Raw genomic sequence first — 21,779 nt, 5'->3', positions numbered from 1 at the left:
ACTTGGCAGCCGTTCCAGAACTGCGTCCATCCTCCTCAATCGGGCAGTTGAAATCCCCGGCCATCACTACCGTCCTGGCGGTAGCGAGCTGAGGGCGCAGGGCTTGGAGGAGCTCCAGTCGATCGCTCTTCACAGGAGAAGCGTACACATTGATGAACCTGACCGGTTCTCCCGCCCAGGTGCCATCCACGAGCAGTAACCTGCCGCAGACGATTTCCTGAACAGAGTCCAATGTGAAGGCGCTTCCCCTGATCAGCACGGCGACCCCCGCGGACCTACAGTCGCCTCCGCCGGACCAGTAGGATGGGCCATGGGTCCACTCCCTGGCCAGATGGTTGAAGGACCTAGAGGAGGGAAGGGAGCATTCCTGCAGGAAAAATACATCACTAGACTGAGTGTTAAGGAACGCAAAAATTGTCTGACGTCGGAACTTGTCTCTGATGCTCCTAACATTAATGGAAAAGGTGTTAATGTTAGCAGTCATTGGAGGAAAGAGAAAGTTAGCGCAGGCGGTGTGCCTTAGTTACCACTCCGGTCGGGCGGTTCTTCCTCTTTGGCACCTGCTGGTAAGGGTATCTCCAGCAGACCCTCTTCTTCTAGCTGATCGAGCAGGGATGGTGCCTCAGTGTCTTCCGACTCCTCCATTTCTTCTTCGGCCACAAGGGACTCCACCATCTGCTCCAACACGTCCGGTTCTGGGAGGAGGCCATCCTCCTCTTCCTGGGGTGGATTGGGATCCACAATGAACAGCTTGGAAGGTTCTGCGACAGGACTATCTTCCACCTTCCTTTTCCTTTGGCCTGTACCTGAGGAGACAAGAGCTGGAAAATCCTCCTCGGTGAAAAGTGCAAGAGTGCTGAGGTCCTCTGCTCTCATGGTCTGGGGAGGGAGAGTGGGCTTTGGGGGGGGGGTGAGGAGACCAACTGAGGAGTAGGGAAATGAGGTGGAGGTAGTGGAATCCTCAGTAGGGTTGGCCGGGGGGGGAGGGGTTTGGACAGGGGTGACAGGGGGGGGGACCAGGGAGGGGGCAACAGTTTTCTTACCCTTTTTCCTGGACTCCGTGGCTGCTGGGGCATCGGCTGGAGCCACGGTCGCCGGGTTCTTGGCCGCCTTGTCCTTGGCCTCTGTGGCCTTGGTCGTAGCTGCCTTGGTCGACGAAGCTGTGACTACCCGATACTGGGTCACCGCGGCAACCCTTGCCCAGGATTTCTCCCGCTGTGGGCAGTCCTTGTAAAGGTGGTCCGCCTGTCCACATAGGTTGCAAGTCTTCTTCTTTGGGCAGTCCTTGGAGCTGTGTCCCGTCACCCGGCAAACCCTGCAGGCGTCCTCCTTGCAGGTCTTCATCGAATGCCCTTTCCCGCCACATTTCCTGCAGTTGTGTGGCATGTCCGGGTAGTAGATGAGACCAAAGGAGTTTCCCAGAGAGAATGTCGGGGGCAGGTGCTGGAGACCATCCTCGGATGCTGGTTCCCTGTAGAGTCGAACGGTTACTGACCACTTACCCGTCCAGAATCCGTTGCCGTTAAGGATGTGGGATGGCTCCCTCACCACTGTGCAGAGACGTCCCAGGAACGTGGAGATGTCTCTTCCTGGGGTGTGCGGGTTCCGCATGGAGACCGTGATCCTCTTCTCATCCCTCTGTATAGGACAGGATCCTAAAAAAGAATGAAAAGGGGAGTCCGGCATCGCTGCGTTCATCGCCTCCCAGTATCTCCTGCAGGCATTCACCGTGGCAAAGGTTACCAGAAAAATGCCAGTCATGAAGGTCTGGACACTCAGGGTTTCCGCCCTGGAGAAGCCCTGATCCAGAATCATCTTCTTGCAGAACACGTCGCTGGACATGTCCGGCAACCTACCATCCACCGCCTTTAGCTTCAGGGCGACCGTCTGCCGCATCCAAGGCTCCAGGGTTGGAGCCTTTTCAGGCGGCGTCCGGGCTCCCTCCGGCTGGCTGGCGTCGGAGGTAGGGGCCTCTTGGGCCGAAGAAGCCTCTGGATGAGCCTTCCTGGAGGTCCCTGGGTCCTGAGCCTTCTTGGCTGCCTTCTCTGGCTTGCTTGCCATGGCTGGTTCCTGCTTGAGTTCCCGGAGCTGGATCTTGGATTCTTCTCCGGGTGTCTTCTCCCGCTGTGTTCCTCCTCGAAGTTCCTCTGGTCTCCCCAAGTCTTCTCCGAGCCTTCGTCTTCTTGCTTCTTTCTGCCAAGCTCTTCTTCCGTCCGATCTCCCTCTTCCGGTCTCGGCTGGGCTTCGATACTACACTTGATCTTAGCCAAAAGGCCGAGAAGCGATAACCAGAATTGGTTTGGGCCTCGAGTGGCACCCTGGCCTATGCCGGACACATCTTAGGGAGAGAGAGCGAGAGGGAGACAAACCCACGCCTACACAAGACATTTTGTCACCCAAGCCAACCCTTGAAAAGGCTGCTTTGCAGAGCAAAAACAAGAAGAATGGTGCGTTTTGCAGCCGCCGCCCACTGCAATGAATCTGAATAACTCCTCCTTTAGGGCGCAAGCAACTCCCCTCCCCCTTGCAGTCTTTCCAATTCACGATACAAAAAGACGGACAGGACAGGTTGCCTGACTTTCCGTCACTGCCACCCTTTGCCATCCTTACCCGTAGAAAGCCCTTTCATCATCCCCAAACCCTAATCTTTTCCCTTTCCTTTCCAGCCCCCAAACCCTGCCCTCTGTACCTTTCTCACCACCCGCTTCCCTTCTCCTGTCATCCCCCTACCACCCGGGAAAAAAAGAGATTGCCCCCTCCTTCCACTAGCCCACCCTCCCACCCAAAGAACAACTTCTTCTGCGCAGCTTGTTTTCTAGGCAGCAGCGCTATTGTGATGTCATCGGGGGGCATTGTGACAAGCCGCCAGTGTTCCGTCTCTTCATGTTGTGCACAGTTCAAACGGAAAATACATCAACAGGCAGACTACAGAAAAGCTTACTATCAAAGGTTAGAGGGGGGCTTTCTCAGAGGGCTTTTTACAGTTTTTCTATTCCCAATTAGCCGTTTAAGTGTACTTATTGAAAGTAGTAATTCTTTCATAGGCCGCCCTTTCTTAGTATTTGACGTTCCTTATATTGCGGTATGAGGCTTCGCAGTAGGTTGCAAACATTCATCACCCATGACTGTCCCCAATTGAGCTCAGAAGCTCAATGTCTATCATGACCTCTCTTTTAGAATGTCCAAGAGCAAGCAAACTATTCCTCCAGGAGAGGGCGCCAACAGACTACTAAAGAGATCATCATTACTCAAAGAAAACCCCAAAAACCAATGCATGATAGGAATAAACAGGTAACTTTCTTTGGAGTGGAAGCGGAGAGATCGCACCAGATGCCAATTCTAGATCTTATCACACCTGTGGTCACTGCAGCAGCAGGTGAATCCACTTTGTCCAAAAGGGATCTATTCCATTCAATTGCAAATGATCTAGATAAGACAGAGAACTGCAGCACGGGGACATAGCCGAGTTGGTCAGGTTGAGTGGTGATGAGTTTGCTATTTGGATGAATAAAGAAAGTCAAAAGTGTGAAAGATAAAAAACAAAAGGAGGAAGTGTGAAAAGTGAATGGGCCAAATTGAGGTGCATATGAAGACGTATGCTTTCTTCCAATTCATTAAATCGGGCTAATATGAATCAGGTGAATTGAGTTCTGCTTTTGGAAACTGGGTTAAGAAGGGGTGCACCATTCCTGGAGGTACTGCAATACCAGGTCAATGCGTGGAGTGGACAGAGCAAGCTCTTTTTCCATCTCCCTGTTCTAAAAATCCATTTAATATATGGTCCCCAGATAGGGGACGTATCAGATATTAAACTGATAAGAACAGATACTACACTTGATCTTAGCCAAAAGGCCGAGAAGCGATAACCAGAATTGGTTTGGGCCTCGAGTGGCACCCTGGCCTATGCCGGACACATCTTAGGGAGAGAGAGCGAGAGGGAGACAAACCCACGCCTACACAAGACATTTTGTCACCCAAGCCAACCCTTGAAAAGGCTGCTTTGCAGAGCAAAAACAAGAAGAATGGTGCGTTTTGCAGCCGCCGCCCACTGCAATGAATCTGAATAACTCCTCCTTTAGGGCGCAAGCAACTCCCCTCCCCCTTGCAGTCTTTCCAATTCACGATACAAAAAGACGGACAGGACAGGTTGCCTGACTTTCCGTCACTGCCACCCTTTGCCATCCTTACCCGTAGAAAGCCCTTTCATCATCCCCAAACCCTAATCTTTTCCCTTTCCTTCCCAGCCCCCAAACCCTGCCCTCTGTACCTTTCTCACCACCCGCTTCCCTTCTCCTGTCATCCCCCTACCACCCGGGAAAAAAAGAGATTGCCCCCTCCTTCCACTAGCCCACCCTCCCACCCAAAGAACAACTTCTTCTGCGCAGCTTGTTTTCTAGGCAGCAGCGCTATTGTGATGTCATCGGGGGGCATTGTGACAAGCCGCCAGTGTTCCGTCTCTTCATGTTGTGCACAGTTCAAACGGAAAATACATCAACAGGCAGACTACAGAAAAGCTTACTATCAAAGGTTAGAGGGGGGCTTTCTCAGAGGGCTTTTTACAGTTTTTCTATTCCCAATTAGCCGTTTAAGTGTACTTATTGAAAGTAGTAATTCTTTCATAGGCCGCCCTTTCTTAGTATTTGACGTTCCTTATATTGCGGTATGAGGCTTCGCAGTAGGTTGCAAACATTCATCACCCATGACTGTCCCCAATTGAGCTCAGAAGCTCAATGTCTATCATGACCTCTCTTTTAGAATGTCCAAGAGCAAGCAAACTATTCCTCCAGGAGAGGGCGCCAACAGACTACTAAAGAGATCATCATTACTCAAAGAAAACCCCAAAAACCAATGCATGATAGGAATAAACAGGTAACTTTCTTTGGAGTGGAAGCGGAGAGATCGCACCAGATGCCAATTCTAGATCTTATCACGCCTGTGGTCACTGCAGCAGCAGGTGAATCCACTTTGTCCAAAAGGGATCTATTCCATTCAATTGCAAATGATCTAGATAAGACAGAGAACTGCAGCACGGGGACATAGCCGAGTTGGTCAGGTTGAGTGGTGATGAGTTTGCTATTTGGATGAATAAAGAAAGTCAAAAGTGTGAAAGATAAAAAACAAAAGGAGGAAGTGTGAAAAGTGAATGGGCCAAATTGAGGTGCATATGAAGACGTATGCTTTCTTCCAATTCATTAAATCGGGCTAATATGAATCAGGTGAATTGAGTTCTGCTTTTGGAAACTGGGTTAAGAAGGGGTGCACCGTTCCTGGAGGTACTGCAATACCAGGTCAATGCGTGGAGTGGACAGAGCAAGCTCTTTTTCCATCTCCCTGTTCTAAAAATCCATTTAATATATGGTCCCCAGATAGGGGACGTATCAGATATTAAACTGATAAGAACAGATACTACACTTGATCTTAGCCAAAAGGCCGAGAAGCGATAACCAGAATTGGTTTGGGCCTCGAGTGGCACCCTGGCCTATGCCGGACACATCTTAGGGAGAGAGAGCGAGAGGGAGACAAACCCACGCCTACACAAGACATTTTGTCACCCAAGCCAACCCTTGAAAAGGCTGCTTTGCAGAGCAAAAACAAGAAGAATGGTGCGTTTTGCAGCCGCCGCCCACTGCAATGAATCTGAATAACTCCTCCTTTAGGGCGCAAGCAACTCCCCTCCCCCTTGCAGTCTTTCCAATTCACGATACAAAAAGACGGACAGGACAGGTTGCCTGACTTTCCGTCACTGCCACCCTTTGCCATCCTTACCCGTAGAAAGCCCTTTCATCATCCCCAAACCCTAATCTTTTCCCTTTCCTTCCCAGCCCCCAAACCCTGCCCTCTGTACCTTTCTCACCACCCGCTTCCCTTCTCCTGTCATCCCCCTACCACCCGGGAAAAAAAGAGATTGCCCCCTCCTTCCACTAGCCCACCCTCCCACCCAAAGAACAACTTCTTCTGCGCAGCTTGTTTTCTAGGCAGCAGCGCTATTGTGATGTCATCGGGGGGCATTGTGACAAGCCGCCAGTGTTCCGTCTCTTCATGTTGTGCACAGTTCAAACGGAAAATACATCAACAGGCAGACTACAGAAAAGCTTACTATCAAAGGTTAGAGGGGGGCTTTCTCAGAGGGCTTTTTACAGTTTTTCTATTCCCAATTAGCCGTTTAAGTGTACTTATTGAAAGTAGTAATTCTTTCATAGGCCGCCCTTTCTTAGTATTTGACGTTCCTTATATTGCGGTATGAGGCTTCGCAGTAGGTTGCAAACATTCATCACCCATGACTGTCCCCAATTGAGCTCAGAAGCTCAATGTCTATCATGACCTCTCTTTTAGAATGTCCAAGAGCAAGCAAACTATTCCTCCAGGAGAGGGCGCCAACAGACTACTAAAGAGATCATCATTACTCAAAGAAAACCCCAAAAACCAATGCATGATAGGAATAAACAGGTAACTTTCTTTGGAGTGGAAGCGGAGAGATCGCACCAGATGCCAATTCTAGATCTTATCACGCCTGTGGTCACTGCAGCAGCAGGTGAATCCACTTTGTCCAAAAGGGATCTATTCCATTCAATTGCAAATGATCTAGATAAGACAGAGAACTGCAGCACGGGGACATAGCCGAGTTGGTCAGGTTGAGTGGTGATGAGTTTGCTATTTGGATGAATAAAGAAAGTCAAAAGTGTGAAAGATAAAAAACAAAAGGAGGAAGTGTGAAAAGTGAATGGGCCAAATTGAGGTGCATATGAAGACGTATGCTTTCTTCCAATTCATTAAATCGGGCTAATATGAATCAGGTGAATTGAGTTCTGCTTTTGGAAACTGGGTTAAGAAGGGGTGCACCGTTCCTGGAGGTACTGCAATACCAGGTCAATGCGTGGAGTGGACAGAGCAAGCTCTTTTTCCATCTCCCTGTTCTAAAAATCCATTTAATATATGGTCCCCAGATAGGGGACGTATCAGATATTAAACTGATAAGAACAGATACTACACTTGATCTTAGCCAAAAGGCCGAGAAGCGATAACCAGAATTGGTTTGGGCCTCGAGTGGCACCCTGGCCTATGCCGGACACATCTTAGGGAGAGAGAGCGAGAGGGAGACAAACCCACGCCTACACAAGACATTTTGTCACCCAAGCCAACCCTTGAAAAGGCTGCTTTGCAGAGCAAAAACAAGAAGAATGGTGCGTTTTGCAGCCGCCGCCCACTGCAATGAATCTGAATAACTCCTCCTTTAGGGCGCAAGCAACTCCCCTCCCCCTTGCAGTCTTTCCAATTCACGATACAAAAAGACGGACAGGACAGGTTGCCTGACTTTCCGTCACTGCCACCCTTTGCCATCCTTACCCGTAGAAAGCCCTTTCATCATCCCCAAACCCTAATCTTTTCCCTTTCCTTCCCAGCCCCCAAACCCTGCCCTCTGTACCTTTCTCACCACCCGCTTCCCTTCTCCTGTCATCCCCCTACCACCCGGGAAAAAAAGAGATTGCCCCCTCCTTCCACTAGCCCACCCTCCCACCCAAAGAACAACTTCTTCTGCGCAGCTTGTTTTCTAGGCAGCAGCGCTATTGTGATGTCATCGGGGGGCATTGTGACAAGCCGCCAGTGTTCCGTCTCTTCATGTTGTGCACAGTTCAAACGGAAAATACATCAACAGGCAGACTACAGAAAAGCTTACTATCAAAGGTTAGAGGGGGGCTTTCTCAGAGGGCTTTTTACAGTTTTTCTATTCCCAATTAGCCGTTTAAGTGTACTTATTGAAAGTAGTAATTCTTTCATAGGCCGCCCTTTCTTAGTATTTGACGTTCCTTATATTGCGGTATGAGGCTTCGCAGTAGGTTGCAAACATTCATCACCCATGACTGTCCCCAATTGAGCTCAGAAGCTCAATGTCTATCATGACCTCTCTTTTAGAATGTCCAAGAGCAAGCAAACTATTCCTCCAGGAGAGGGCGCCAACAGACTACTAAAGAGATCATCATTACTCAAAGAAAACCCCAAAAACCAATGCATGATAGGAATAAACAGGTAACTTTCTTTGGAGTGGAAGCGGAGAGATCGCACCAGATGCCAATTCTAGATCTTATCACACCTGTGGTCACTGCAGCAGCAGGTGAATCCACTTTGTCCAAAAGGGATCTATTCCATTCAATTGCAAATGATCTAGATAAGACAGAGAACTGCAGCACGGGGACATAGCCGAGTTGGTCAGGTTGAGTGGTGATGAGTTTGCTATTTGGATGAATAAAGAAAGTCAAAAGTGTGAAAGATAAAAAACAAAAGGAGGAAGTGTGAAAAGTGAATGGGCCAAATTGAGGTGCATATGAAGACGTATGCTTTCTTCCAATTCATTAAATCGGGCTAATATGAATCAGGTGAATTGAGTTCTGCTTTTGGAAACTGGGTTAAGAAGGGGTGCACCGTTCCTGGAGGTACTGCAATACCAGGTCAATGCGTGGAGTGGACAGAGCAAGCTCTTTTTCCATCTCCCTGTTCTAAAAATCCATTTAATATATGGTCCCCAGATAGGGGACGTATCAGATATTAAACTGATAAGAACAGATACTACACTTGATCTTAGCCAAAAGGCCGAGAAGCGATAACCAGAATTGGTTTGGGCCTCGAGTGGCACCCTGGCCTATGCCGGACACATCTTAGGGAGAGAGAGCGAGAGGGAGACAAACCCACGCCTACACAAGACATTTTGTCACCCAAGCCAACCCTTGAAAAGGCTGCTTTGCAGAGCAAAAACAAGAAGAATGGTGCGTTTTGCAGCCGCCGCCCACTGCAATGAATCTGAATAACTCCTCCTTTAGGGCGCAAGCAACTCCCCTCCCCCTTGCAGTCTTTCCAATTCACGATACAAAAAGACGGACAGGACAGGTTGCCTGACTTTCCGTCACTGCCACCCTTTGCCATCCTTACCCGTAGAAAGCCCTTTCATCATCCCCAAACCCTAATCTTTTCCCTTTCCTTCCCAGCCCCCAAACCCTGCCCTCTGTACCTTTCTCACCACCCGCTTCCCTTCTCCTGTCATCCCCCTACCACCCGGGAAAAAAAGAGATTGCCCCCTCCTTCCACTAGCCCACCCTCCCACCCAAAGAACAACTTCTTCTGCGCAGCTTGTTTTCTAGGCAGCAGCGCTATTGTGATGTCATCGGGGGGCATTGTGACAAGCCGCCAGTGTTCCGTCTCTTCATGTTGTGCACAGTTCAAACGGAAAATACATCAACAGGCAGACTACAGAAAAGCTTACTATCAAAGGTTAGAGGGGGGCTTTCTCAGAGGGCTTTTTACAGTTTTTCTATTCCCAATTAGCCGTTTAAGTGTACTTATTGAAAGTAGTAATTCTTTCATAGGCCGCCCTTTCTTAGTATTTGACGTTCCTTATATTGCGGTATGAGGCTTCGCAGTAGGTTGCAAACATTCATCACCCATGACTGTCCCCAATTGAGCTCAGAAGCTCAATGTCTATCATGACCTCTCTTTTAGAATGTCCAAGAGCAAGCAAACTATTCCTCCAGGAGAGGGCGCCAACAGACTACTAAAGAGATCATCATTACTCAAAGAAAACCCCAAAAACCAATGCATGATAGGAATAAACAGGTAACTTTCTTTGGAGTGGAAGCGGAGAGATCGCACCAGATGCCAATTCTAGATCTTATCACACCTGTGGTCACTGCAGCAGCAGGTGAATCCACTTTGTCCAAAAGGGATCTATTCCATTCAATTGCAAATGATCTAGATAAGACAGAGAACTGCAGCACGGGGACATAGCCGAGTTGGTCAGGTTGAGTGGTGATGAGTTTGCTATTTGGATGAATAAAGAAAGTCAAAAGTGTGAAAGATAAAAAACAAAAGGAGGAAGTGTGAAAAGTGAATGGGCCAAATTGAGGTGCATATGAAGACGTATGCTTTCTTCCAATTCATTAAATCGGGCTAATATGAATCAGGTGAATTGAGTTCTGCTTTTGGAAACTGGGTTAAGAAGGGGTGCACCGTTCCTGGAGGTACTGCAATACCAGGTCAATGCGTGGAGTGGACAGAGCAAGCTCTTTTTCCATCTCCCTGTTCTAAAAATCCATTTAATATATGGTCCCCAGATAGGGGACGTATCAGATATTAAACTGATAAGAACAGATACTACACTTGATCTTAGCCAAAAGGCCGAGAAGCGATAACCAGAATTGGTTTGGGCCTCGAGTGGCACCCTGGCCTATGCCGGACACATCTTAGGGAGAGAGAGCGAGAGGGAGACAAACCCACGCCTACACAAGACATTTTGTCACCCAAGCCAACCCTTGAAAAGGCTGCTTTGCAGAGCAAAAACAAGAAGAATGGTGCGTTTTGCAGCCGCCGCCCACTGCAATGAATCTGAATAACTCCTCCTTTAGGGCGCAAGCAACTCCCCTCCCCCTTGCAGTCTTTCCAATTCACGATACAAAAAGACGGACAGGACAGGTTGCCTGACTTTCCGTCACTGCCACCCTTTGCCATCCTTACCCGTAGAAAGCCCTTTCATCATCCCCAAACCCTAATCTTTTCCCTTTCCTTCCCAGCCCCCAAACCCTGCCCTCTGTACCTTTCTCACCACCCGCTTCCCTTCTCCTGTCATCCCCCTACCACCCGGGAAAAAAAGAGATTGCCCCCTCCTTCCACTAGCCCACCCTCCCACCCAAAGAACAACTTCTTCTGCGCAGCTTGTTTTCTAGGCAGCAGCGCTATTGTGATGTCATCGGGGGGCATTGTGACAAGCCGCCAGTGTTCCGTCTCTTCATGTTGTGCACAGTTCAAACGGAAAATACATCAACAGGCAGACTACAGAAAAGCTTACTATCAAAGGTTAGAGGGGGGCTTTCTCAGAGGGCTTTTTACAGTTTTTCTATTCCCAATTAGCCGTTTAAGTGTACTTATTGAAAGTAGTAATTCTTTCATAGGCCGCCCTTTCTTAGTATTTGACGTTCCTTATATTGCGGTATGAGGCTTCGCAGTAGGTTGCAAACATTCATCACCCATGACTGTCCCCAATTGAGCTCAGAAGCTCAATGTCTATCATGACCTCTCTTTTAGAATGTCCAAGAGCAAGCAAACTATTCCTCCAGGAGAGGGCGCCAACAGACTACTAAAGAGATCATCATTACTCAAAGAAAACCCCAAAAACCAATGCATGATAGGAATAAACAGGTAACTTTCTTTGGAGTGGAAGCGGAGAGATCGCACCAGATGCCAATTCTAGATCTTATCACACCTGTGGTCACTGCAGCAGCAGGTGAATCCACTTTGTCCAAAAGGGATCTATTCCATTCAATTGCAAATGATCTAGATAAGACAGAGAACTGCAGCACGGGGACATAGCCGAGTTGGTCAGGTTGAGTGGTGATGAGTTTGCTATTTGGATGAATAAAGAAAGTCAAAAGTGTGAAAGATAAAAAACAAAAGGAGGAAGTGTGAAAAGTGAATGGGCCAAATTGAGGTGCATATGAAGACGTATGCTTTCTTCCAATTCATTAAATCGGGCTAATATGAATCAGGTGAATTGAGTTCTGCTTTTGGAAACTGGGTTAAGAAGGGGTGCACCGTTCCTGGAGGTACTGCAATACCAGGTCAATGCGTGGAGTGGACAGAGCAAGCTCTTTTTCCATCTCCCTGTTCTAAAAATCCATTTAATATATGGTCCCCAGATAGGGGACGTATCAGATATTAAACTGATAAGAACAGATACTACACTTGATCTTAGCCAAAAGGCCGAGAAGCGATAACCAGAATTGGTTTGGGCCTCGAGTGGCACCCTGGCCTATGCCGGACACATCTTAGGGAGAGAGAGCGAGAGGGAGACAAACCCACGCCTACACAAGACATTTTGTCACCCAAGCCAACCCTTGAAAAGGCTGCTTTGCAGAGCAAAAACAAGAAGAATGGTGCGTTTTGCAGCCGCCGCCCACTGCAATGAATCTGAATAACTCCTCCTTTAGGGCGCAAGCAACTCCCCTCCCCCTTGCAGTCTTTCCAATTCACGATACAAAAAGACGGACAGGACAGGTTGCCTGACTTTCCGTCACTGCCACCCTTTGCCATCCTTACCCGTAGAAAGCCCTTTCATCATCCCCAAACCCTAATCTTTTCCCTTTCCTTCCCAGCCCCCAAACCCTGCCCTCTGTACCTTTCTCACCACCCGTTTCCCTTCTCCTGTCATCCCCCTACCACCCGGGAAAAAAAGAGATTGCCCCCTCCTTCCACTAGCCCACCCTCCCACCCAAAGAACAACTTCTTCTGCGCAGCTTGTTTTCTAGGCAGCAGCGCTATTGTGATGTCATCGGGGGGCATTGTGACAAGCCGCCAGTGTTCCGTCTCTTCATGTTGTGCACAGTTCAAACGGAAAATACATCAACAGGCAGACTACAGAAAAGCTTACTATCAAAGGTTAGAGGGGGGCTTTCTCAGAGGGCTTTTTACAGTTTTTCTATTCCCAATTAGCCGTTTAAGTGTACTTATTGAAAGTAGTAATTCTTTCATAGGCCGCCCTTTCTTAGTATTTGACGTTCCTTATATTGCGGTATGAGGCTTCGCAGTAGGTTGCAAACATTCATCACCCATGACTGTCCCCAATTGAGCTCAGAAGCTCAATGTCTATCATGACCTCTCTTTTAGAATGTCCAAGAGCAAGCAAACTATTCCTCCAGGAGAGGGCGCCAACAGACTACTAAAGAGATCATCATTACTCAAAGAAAACCCCAAAAACCAATGCATGATAGGAATAAACAGGTAACTTTCTTTGGAGTGGAAGCGGAGAGATCGCACCAGATGCCAATTCTAGATCTTATCACACCTGTGGTCACTGCAGCAGCAGGTGAATCCACTTTGTCCAAAAGGGATCTATTCCATTCAATTGCAAATGATCTAGATAAGACAGAGAACTGCAGCACGGGGACATAGCCGAGTTGGTCAGGTTGAGTGGTGATGAGTTTGCTATTTGGATGAATAAAGAAAGTCAAAAGTGTGAAAGATAAAAAACAAAAGGAGGAAGTGTGAAAAGTGAATGGGCCAAATTGAGGTGCATATGAAGACGTATGCTTTCTTCCAATTCATTAAATCGGGCTAATATGAATCAGGTGAATTGAGTTCTGCTTTTGGAAACTGGGTTAAGAAGGGGTGCACCGTTCCTGGAGGTACTGCAATACCAGGTCAATGCGTGGAGTGGACAGAGCAAGCTCTTTTTCCATCTCCCTGTTCTAAAAATCCATTTAATATATGGTCCCCAGATAGGGGACGTATCAGATATTAAACTGATAAGAACAGATACTACACTTGATCTTAGCCAAAAGGCCGAGAAGCGATAACCAGAATTGGTTTGGGCCTCGAGTGGCACCCTGGCCTATGCCGGACACATCTTAGGGAGAGAGAGCGAGAGGGAGACAAACCCACGCCTACACAAGACATTTTGTCACCCAAGCCAACCCTTGAAAAGGCTGCTTTGCAGAGCAAAAACAAGAAGAATGGTGCGTTTTGCAGCCGCCGCCCACTGCAATGAATCTGAATAACTCCTCCTTTAGGGCGCAAGCAACTCCCCTCCCCCTTGCAGTCTTTCCAATTCACGATACAAAAAGACGGACAGGACAGGTTGCCTGACTTTCCGTCACTGCCACCCTTTGCCATCCTTACCCGTAGAAAGCCCTTTCATCATCCCCAAACCCTAATCTTTTCCCTTTCCTTCCCAGCCCCCAAACCCTGCCCTCTGTACCTTTCTCACCACCCGCTTCCCTTCTCCTGTCATCCCCCTACCACCCGGGAAAAAAAGAGATTGCCCCCTCCTTCCACTAGCCCACCCTCCCACCCAAAGAACAACTTCTTCTGCGCAGCTTGTTTTCTAGGCAGCAGCGCTATTGTGATGTCATCGGGGGGCATTGTGACAAGCCGCCAGTGTTCCGTCTCTTCATGTTGTGCACAGTTCAAACGGAAAATACATCAACAGGCAGACTACAGAAAAGCTTACTATCAAAGGTTAGAGGGGGGCTTTCTCAGAGGGCTTTTTACAGTTTTTCTATTCCCAATTAGCCGTTTAAGTGTACTTATTGAAAGTAGTAATTCTTTCATAGGCCGCCCTTTCTTAGTATTTGACGTTCCTTATATTGCGGTATGAGGCTTCGCAGTAGGTTGCAAACATTCATCACCCATGACTGTCCCCAATTGAGCTCAGAAGCTCAATGTCTATCATGACCTCTCTTTTAGAATGTCCAAGAGCAAGCAAACTATTCCTCCAGGAGAGGGCGCCAACAGACTACTAAAGAGATCATCATTACTCAAAGAAAACCCCAAAAACCAATGCATGATAGGAATAAACAGGTAACTTTCTTTGGAGTGGAAGCGGAGAGATCGCACCAGATGCCAATTCTAGATCTTATCACACCTGTGGTCACTGCAGCAGCAGGTGAATCCACTTTGTCCAAAAGGGATCTATTCCATTCAATTGCAAATGATCTAGATAAGACAGAGAACTGCAGCACGGGGACATAGCCGAGTTGGTCAGGTTGAGTGGTGATGAGTTTGCTATTTGGATGAATAAAGAAAGTCAAAAGTGTGAAAGATAAAAAACAAAAGGAGGAAGTGTGAAAAGTGAATGGGCCAAATTGAGGTGCATATGAAGACGTATGCTTTCTTCCAATTCATTAAATCGGGCTAATATGAATCAGGTGAATTGAGTTCTGCTTTTGGAAACTGGGTTAAGAAGGGGTGCACCGTTCCTGGAGGTACTGCAATACCAGGTCAATGCGTGGAGTGGACAGAGCAAGCTCTTTTTCCATCTCCCTGTTCTAAAAATCCATTTAATATATGGTCCCCAGATAGGGGACGTATCAGATATTAAACTGATAAGAACAGATACTACACTTGATCTTAGCCAAAAGGCCGAGAAGCGATAACCAGAATTGGTTTGGGCCTCGAGTGGCACCCTGGCCTATGCCGGACACATCTTAGGGAGAGAGAGCGAGAGGGAGACAAACCCACGCCTACACAAGACATTTTGTCACCCAAGCCAACCCTTGAAAAGGCTGCTTTGCAGAGCAAAAACAAGAAGAATGGTGCGTTTTGCAGCCGCCGCCCACTGCAATGAATCTGAATAACTCCTCCTTTAGGGCGCAAGCAACTCCCCTCCCCCTTGCAGTCTTTCCAATTCACGATACAAAAAGACGGACAGGACAGGTTGCCTGACTTTCCGTCACTGCCACCCTTTGCCATCCTTACCCGTAGAAAGCCCTTTCATCATCCCCAAACCCTAATCTTTTCCCTTTCCTTCCCAGCCCCCAAACCCTGCCCTCTGTACCTTTCTCACCACCCGCTTCCCTTCTCCTGTCATCCCCCTACCACCCGGGAAAAAAAGAGATTGCCCCCTCCTTCCACTAGCCCACCCTCCCACCCAAAGAACAACTTCTTCTGCGCAGCTTGTTTTCTAGGCAGCAGCGCTATTGTGATGTCATCGGGGGGCATTGTGACAAGCCGCCAGTGTTCCGTCTCTTCATGTTGTGCACAGTTCAAACGGAAAATACATCAACAGGCAGACTACAGAAAAGCTTACTATCAAAGGTTAGAGGGGGGCTTTCTCAGAGGGCTTTTTACAGTTTTTCTATTCCCAATTAGCCGTTTAAGTGTACTTATTGAAAGTAGTAATTCTTTCATAGGCCGCCCTTTCTTAGTATTTGACGTTCCTTATATTGCGGTATGAGGCTTCGCAGTAGGTTGCAAACATTCATCACCCATGACTGTCCCCAATTGAGCTCAGAAGCTCAATGTCTATCATGACCTCTCTTTTAGAATGTCCAAGAGCAAGCAAACTATTCCTCCAGGAGAGGGCGCCAACAGACTACTAAAGAGATCATCATTACTCAAAGAAAACCCCAAAAACCAATGCATGATAGGAATAAACAGGTAACTTTCTTTGGAGTGGAAGCGGAGAGATCGCACCAGATGCCAATTCTAGATCTTATCACACCTGTGGTCACTGCAGCAGCAGGTGAATCCACTTTGTCCAAAAGGGATCTATTCCATTCAATTGCAAATGATCTAGATAAGACAGAGAACTGCAGCACGGGGACATAGCCGAGTTGGTCAGGTTGAGTGGTGATGAGTTTGCTATTTGGATGAATAAAGAAAGTCAAAAGTGTGAAAGATAAAAAACAAAAGGAGGAAGTGTGAAAAGTGAATGGGCCAAATTGAGGTGCATATGAAGACGTATGCTTTCTTCCAATTCATTAAATCGGGCTAATATGAATCAGGTGAATTGAGTTCTGCTTTTGGAAACTGGGTTAAGAAGGGGTGCACCGTTCCTGGAGGTACTGCAATACCAGGTCAATGCGTGGAGTGGACAGAGCAAGCTCTTTTTCCATCTCCCTGTTCTAAAAATCCATTTAATATATGGTCCCCAGATAGGGGACGTATCAGATATTAAACTGATAAGAACAGATTTTTTGATTTAATGAAGCTTTCCAAAGCACCGCAAAAAATGCATGACCAAAGTCACACCAAAAACAGTGCAAAGGCTAGGATTCGTGTGGACCCCTCCGTGAGGAGAGGGTCCCCAAAAATCAACCCCGTCCCTCCGAGCCAGAAGGCCACAGCAAGGGTCAGGGATCTTCGGTGCTCCCCCAAGCCGAAGCCTGGTTGAGCCTTGTCGTTGCTCCCAGCGTCCACCCAGGCATCTTACCCAAGTGGAGTAGAGAGCTACTAGTTGTTGGTTTCGCAGCCGAAACTGCCCGGACCGTCAACCGGTGTTGGTTTCTCAGCCCAAGGCTAACCGGACCTCCAACCGGGTGTTGGTTTCTCAGCCGAAGCTGACCCGGACCTCCAACCGGGTGTTGGTTTCTCAGCCGAAGCTGACCCGGACCTCCAACCGGGTGTTGGTTTCTCAGCCGAAGCTGACCCGGACCTCCAACCGGGTGTTGGTTTCTCAGCCAAAGCTGACCCAGACCTCCAACCGGGTGTTGGTTTCTCAGCCCAAAGCTGAACGGACCTCCGACCATGATTATAAAAATTTCCCTTCCTAGCCAGAAGGCCGGGATAGAGCAATATGCTCAGAAAGTATGAAAAGGCAAGGTACGGTGTGCTACAGAGCCCAAGGCTCGCCGGGGTCCCAAGCCAGCAAGCTCAGACTCACTCCAGGGTCGTCAATCCTGGGGCACATTGCACCATAGCCCCCACACTTACTCAGTCTAATAGCCTCGATCCTGGTAGGGCCATGGTTTCCTCTAGATGGATATACTATCCTCCCAAAGTACTAACAAGCGCAACCTTCCAGTGTGCATTGCATCATTGTACTAAGGTGGCCGGAGCCTTAAACCACCTTTTCGAACAGATACTACACTTGATCTTAGCCAAAAGGCCGAGAAGCGATAACCAGAATTGGTTTGGGCCTCGAGTGGCACCCTGGCCTATGCCGGACACATCTTAGGGAGAGAGAGCGAGAGGGAGACAAACCCACGCCTACACAAGACATTTTGTCACCCAAGCCAACCCTTGAAAAGGCTGCTTTGCAGAGCAAAAACAAGAAGAATGGTGCGTTTTGCAGCCGCCGCCCACTGCAATGAATCTGAATAACTCCTCCTTTAGGGCGCAAGCAACTCCCCTCCCCCTTGCAGTCTTTCCAATTCACGATACAAAAAGACGGACAGGACAGGTTGCCTGACTTTCCGTCACTGCCACCCTTTGCCATCCTTACCCGTAGAAAGCCCTTTCATCATCCCCAAACCCTAATCTTTTCCCTTTCCTTCCCAGCCCCCAAACCCTGCCCTCTGTACCTTTCTCACCACCCGCTTCCCTTCTCCTGTCATCCCCCTACCACCCGGGAAAAAAAGAGATTGCCCCCTCCTTCCACTAGCCCACCCTCCCACCCAAAGAACAACTTCTTCTGCGCAGCTTGTTTTCTAGGCAGCAGCGCTATTGTGATGTCATCGGGGGGCATTGTGACAAGCCGCCAGTGTTCCGTCTCTTCATGTTGTGCACAGTTCAAACGGAAAATACATCAACAGGCAGACTACAGAAAAGCTTACTATCAAAGGTTAGAGGGGGGCTTTCTCAGAGGGCTTTTTACAGTTTTTCTATTCCCAATTAGCCGTTTAAGTGTACTTATTGAAAGTAGTAATTCTTTCATAGGCCGCCCTTTCTTAGTATTTGACGTTCCTTATATTGCGGTATGAGGCTTCGCAGTAGGTTGCAAACATTCATCACCCATGACTGTCCCCAATTGAGCTCAGAAGCTCAATGTCTATCATGACCTCTCTTTTAGAATGTCCAAGAGCAAGCAAACTATTCCTCCAGGAGAGGGCGCCAACAGACTACTAAAGAGATCATCATTACTCAAAGAAAACCCCAAAAACCAATGCATGATAGGAATAAACAGGTAACTTTCTTTGGAGTGGAAGCGGAGAGATCGCACCAGATGCCAATTCTAGATCTTATCACACCTGTGGTCACTGCAGTAGCAGGTGAATCCACTTTGTCCAAAAGGGATCTATTCCATTCAATTGCAAATGATCTAGATAAGACAGAGAACTGCAGCACGGGGACATAGCCGAGTTGGTCAGGTTGAGTGGTGATGAGTTTGCTATTTGGATGAATAAAGAAAGTCAAAAGTGTGAAAGATAAAAAACAAAAGGAGGAAGTGTGAAAAGTGAATGGGCCAAATTGAGGTGCATATGAAGACGTATGCTTTCTTCCAATTCATTAAATCGGGCTAATATGAATCAGGTGAATTGAGTTCTGCTTTTGGAAACTGGGCTAAGAAGGGGTGCACCGTTCCTGGAGGTACTGCAATACCAGGTCAATGCGTGGAGTGGACAGAGCAAGCTCTTTTTCCATCTCCCTGTTCTAAAAATCCATTTAATATATGGTCCCCAGATAGGGGACGTATCAGATATTAAACTGATAAGAACAGATTTTGATTTAATGAAGCTTTCCAAAGCACCGCAAAAAATGCATGACCGAAGTCACACCAAAAACAGTGCAAAGGCTAGGATTCGTGTGGACCCCTCCGTGAGGAGAGGGTCCCCAAAAATCAACCCCGTCCCTCCGAGCCAGAAGGCCACAGCAAGGGTCAGGGATCTTCGGTGCTCCCCCAAGCCGAAGCCTGGTTGAGCCTTGTCGTTGCTCCCAGCGTCCATCCAGGCATCTTACCCAAGTGGAGTAGAGAGCTACTAGTTGTTGGTTTCGCAGCCGAAACTGCCCGGACCGTCAACCGGTGTTGGTTTCTCAGCCCAAGGCTAACCGGACCTCCAACCGGGTGTTGGTTTCTCAGCCGAAGCTGACCCGGACCTCCAACCGGGTGTTGGTTTCTCAGCCGAAGCTGACCCGGACCTCCAACCGGGTGTTGGTTTCTCAGCCGAAGCTGACCCGGACCTCCAACCGGGTGTTGGTTTCTCAGCCAAAGCTGACCCGGACCTCCAACCGGGTGTTGGTTTCTCAGCCCAAAGCTGAACGGACCTCCGACCATGATTATAAAAATTTACCTTCCTAGCCAGAAGGCCGGGATAGAGCAATATGCTCAGAAAGTATGAAAGGGCAAGGTACGGTGTGCTACAGAGCCCAAGGCTCGCCGGGGTCCCAAGCCAGCAAGCTCAGACTCACTCCAGGGTCGTCAATCCTGGGGCACATTGCACCATAGCCCCCACACTTACTCAGTCTAATAGCCTCGATCCTGGTAGGGCCATGGTTTCCTCTAGATGGATATACTATCCTCCCAAAGTACTAACAAGCGCAACCTTCCAGTGTGCATTGCATCATTGTACTAAGGTGGCCGGAGCCTTAAACCACCTTTTCGAACGATACTACACTTGATCTTAGCCAAACAGATACTACACTTGATCTTAGCTAAAAGGCCGAGAAGCGATAACCAGAATTGGTTTGGGCCTCGAGTGGCACCCTGGCCTATGCCGGACACATCTTAGGGAGAGAGAGCGAGAGGGAGACAAACCCACGCCTACACAAGACATTTTGTCACCCAAGCCAACCCTTGAAAAGGCTGCTTTGCAGAGCAAAAACAAGAAGAATGGTGCGTTTTGCAGCCGCCGCCCACTGCAATGAATCTGAATAACTCCTCCTTTAGGGCGCAAGCAACTCCCCTCCCCCTTGCAGTCTTTCCAATTCACGATACAAAAAGACGGACAGGACAGGTTGCCTGACTTTCCGTCACTGCCACCCTTTGCCATCCTTACCCGTAGAAAGCCCTTTCATCATCCCCAAACCCTAATCTTTTCCCTTTCCTTCCCAGCCCCCAAACCCTGCCCTCTGTACCTTTCTCACCACCCGCTTCCCTTCTCCTGTCATCCCCCTACCACCCGGGAAAAAAAGAGATTGCCCCCTCCTTCCACTAGCCCACCCTCCCACCCAAAGAACAACTTCTTCTGCGCAGCTTGTTTTCTAGGCAGCAGCGCTATTGTGATGTCATCGGGGGGCATTGTGACAAGCCGCCAGTGTTCCGTCTCTTCATGTTGTGCACAGTTCAAACGGAAAATACATCAACAGGCAGACTACAGAAAAGCTTACTATCAAAGGTTAGAGGGGGGCTTTCTCAGAGGGCTTTTTACAGTTTTTCTATTCCCAATTAGCCGTTTAAGTGTACTTATTGAAAGTAGTAATTCTTTCATAGGCCGCCCTTTCTTAGTATTTGACGTTCCTTATATTGCGGTATGAGGCTTCGCAGTAGGTTGCAAACATTCATCACCCATGACTGTCCCCAATTGAGCTCAGAAGCTCAATGTCTATCATGACCTCTCTTTTAGAATGTCCAAGAGCAAGCAAACTATTCCTCCAGGAGAGGGCGCCAACAGACTACTAAAGAGATCATCATTACTCAAAGAAAACCCCAAAAACCAATGCATGATAGGAATAAACAGGTAACTTTCTTTGGAGTGGAAGCGGAGAGATCGCACCAGATGCCAATTCTAGATCTTATCACACCTGTGGTCACTGCAGCAGCAGGTGAATCCACTTTGTCCAAAAGGGATCTATTCCATTCAATTGCAAATGATCTAGATAAGACAGAGAACTGCAGCACGGGGACATAGCCGAGTTGGTCAGGTTGAGTGGTGATGAGTTTGCTATTTGGATGAATAAAGAAAGTCAAAAGTGTGAAAGATAAAAAACAAAAGGAGGAAGTGTGAAAAGTGAATGGGCCAAATTGAGGTGCATATGAAGACGTATGCTTTCTTCCAATTCATTAAATCGGGCTAATATGAATCAGGTGAATTGAGTTCTGCTTTTGGAAACTGGGTTAAGAAGGGGTGCACCGTTCCTGGAGGTACTGCAATACCAGGTCAATGCGTGGAGTGGACAGAGCAAGCTCTTTTTCCATCTCCCTGTTCTAAAAATCCATTTAATATATGGTCCCCAGATAGGGGACGTATCAGATATTAAACTGATAAGAACAGATACTACACTTGATCTTAGCCAAAAGGCCGAGAAGCGATAACCAGAATTGGTTTGGGCCTCGAGTGGCACCCTGGCCTATGCCGGACACATCTTAGGGAGAGAGAGCGAGAGGGAGACAAACCCACGCCTACACAAGACATTTTGTCACCCAAGCCAACCCTTGAAAAGGCTGCTTTGCAGAGCAAAAACAAGAAGAATGGTGCGTTTTTCAGCCGCCGCCCACTGCAATGAATCTGAATAACTCCTCCTTTAGGGCGCAAGCAACTCCCCTCCCCCTTGCAGTCTTTCCAATTCACGATACAAAAAGACGGACAGGACAGGTTGCCTGACTTTCCGTCACTGCCACCCTTTGCCATCCTTACCCGTAGAAA

General features: G+C 48.2%; 11 non-coding genes and 2 pseudogenes across 11 annotated transcripts; all 13 read right to left on the bottom strand.

The window, feature by feature from the left end:
• Window positions 1-3,673: 3,673 nt before the first annotated feature.
• LOC142273022 (U2 spliceosomal RNA) lies at window positions 3,674-3,864 on the bottom strand. The gene has a single exon (XR_012737801.1). It is a non-coding gene; the product is annotated as a U2 spliceosomal RNA (small nuclear RNA).
• A 1,387-nt stretch (window positions 3,865-5,251) lies between these two features.
• On the bottom strand, window positions 5,252-5,442 carry LOC142272996 (U2 spliceosomal RNA). The gene has a single exon (XR_012737778.1). It is a non-coding gene; the product is annotated as a U2 spliceosomal RNA (small nuclear RNA).
• A 1,387-nt stretch (window positions 5,443-6,829) lies between these two features.
• On the bottom strand, window positions 6,830-7,020 carry LOC142272995 (U2 spliceosomal RNA). Its single transcript, XR_012737777.1, has one exon. It is a non-coding gene; the product is annotated as a U2 spliceosomal RNA (small nuclear RNA).
• A 1,387-nt stretch (window positions 7,021-8,407) lies between these two features.
• On the bottom strand, window positions 8,408-8,598 carry LOC142272994 (U2 spliceosomal RNA). Its single transcript, XR_012737776.1, has one exon. It is a non-coding gene; the product is annotated as a U2 spliceosomal RNA (small nuclear RNA).
• A 1,387-nt stretch (window positions 8,599-9,985) lies between these two features.
• On the bottom strand, window positions 9,986-10,176 carry LOC142272993 (U2 spliceosomal RNA). The gene has a single exon (XR_012737775.1). It is a non-coding gene; the product is annotated as a U2 spliceosomal RNA (small nuclear RNA).
• Window positions 10,177-11,563: 1,387 nt separating this feature from the next.
• Window positions 11,564-11,754, bottom strand: LOC142272991 (U2 spliceosomal RNA). The gene has a single exon (XR_012737773.1). It is a non-coding gene; the product is annotated as a U2 spliceosomal RNA (small nuclear RNA).
• Window positions 11,755-13,141: 1,387 nt separating this feature from the next.
• LOC142272990 (U2 spliceosomal RNA) lies at window positions 13,142-13,332 on the bottom strand. The gene has a single exon (XR_012737772.1). It is a non-coding gene; the product is annotated as a U2 spliceosomal RNA (small nuclear RNA).
• Window positions 13,333-14,719: 1,387 nt separating this feature from the next.
• LOC142272989 (U2 spliceosomal RNA) lies at window positions 14,720-14,910 on the bottom strand. Its single transcript, XR_012737771.1, has one exon. It is a non-coding gene; the product is annotated as a U2 spliceosomal RNA (small nuclear RNA).
• Window positions 14,911-16,297: 1,387 nt separating this feature from the next.
• LOC142273061 (U2 spliceosomal RNA) lies at window positions 16,298-16,495 on the bottom strand. Its single transcript, XR_012737835.1, has one exon. It is a non-coding gene; the product is annotated as a U2 spliceosomal RNA (small nuclear RNA).
• Window positions 16,496-17,234: 739 nt separating this feature from the next.
• LOC142273076 (U2 spliceosomal RNA) lies at window positions 17,235-17,377 on the bottom strand (annotated as a pseudogene).
• A 1,387-nt stretch (window positions 17,378-18,764) lies between these two features.
• Window positions 18,765-18,960, bottom strand: LOC142273063 (U2 spliceosomal RNA). Its single transcript, XR_012737837.1, has one exon. It is a non-coding gene; the product is annotated as a U2 spliceosomal RNA (small nuclear RNA).
• A 760-nt stretch (window positions 18,961-19,720) lies between these two features.
• Window positions 19,721-19,868, bottom strand: LOC142273077 (U2 spliceosomal RNA; annotated as a pseudogene).
• A 1,387-nt stretch (window positions 19,869-21,255) lies between these two features.
• LOC142272988 (U2 spliceosomal RNA) lies at window positions 21,256-21,446 on the bottom strand. Its single transcript, XR_012737770.1, has one exon. It is a non-coding gene; the product is annotated as a U2 spliceosomal RNA (small nuclear RNA).
• Window positions 21,447-21,779: the final 333 nt, after the last annotated feature.

This window comes from Anomaloglossus baeobatrachus, unplaced genomic scaffold (assembly GCF_048569485.1).
Source record: "Anomaloglossus baeobatrachus isolate aAnoBae1 unplaced genomic scaffold, aAnoBae1.hap1 Scaffold_357, whole genome shotgun sequence".
Lineage (NCBI taxonomy): Eukaryota > Metazoa > Chordata > Amphibia > Anura > Aromobatidae > Anomaloglossus > Anomaloglossus baeobatrachus.
The sequence above is the reverse complement of the archived record's forward strand: the minus strand, read 5'-3'. Positions and strand labels throughout refer to the sequence as shown.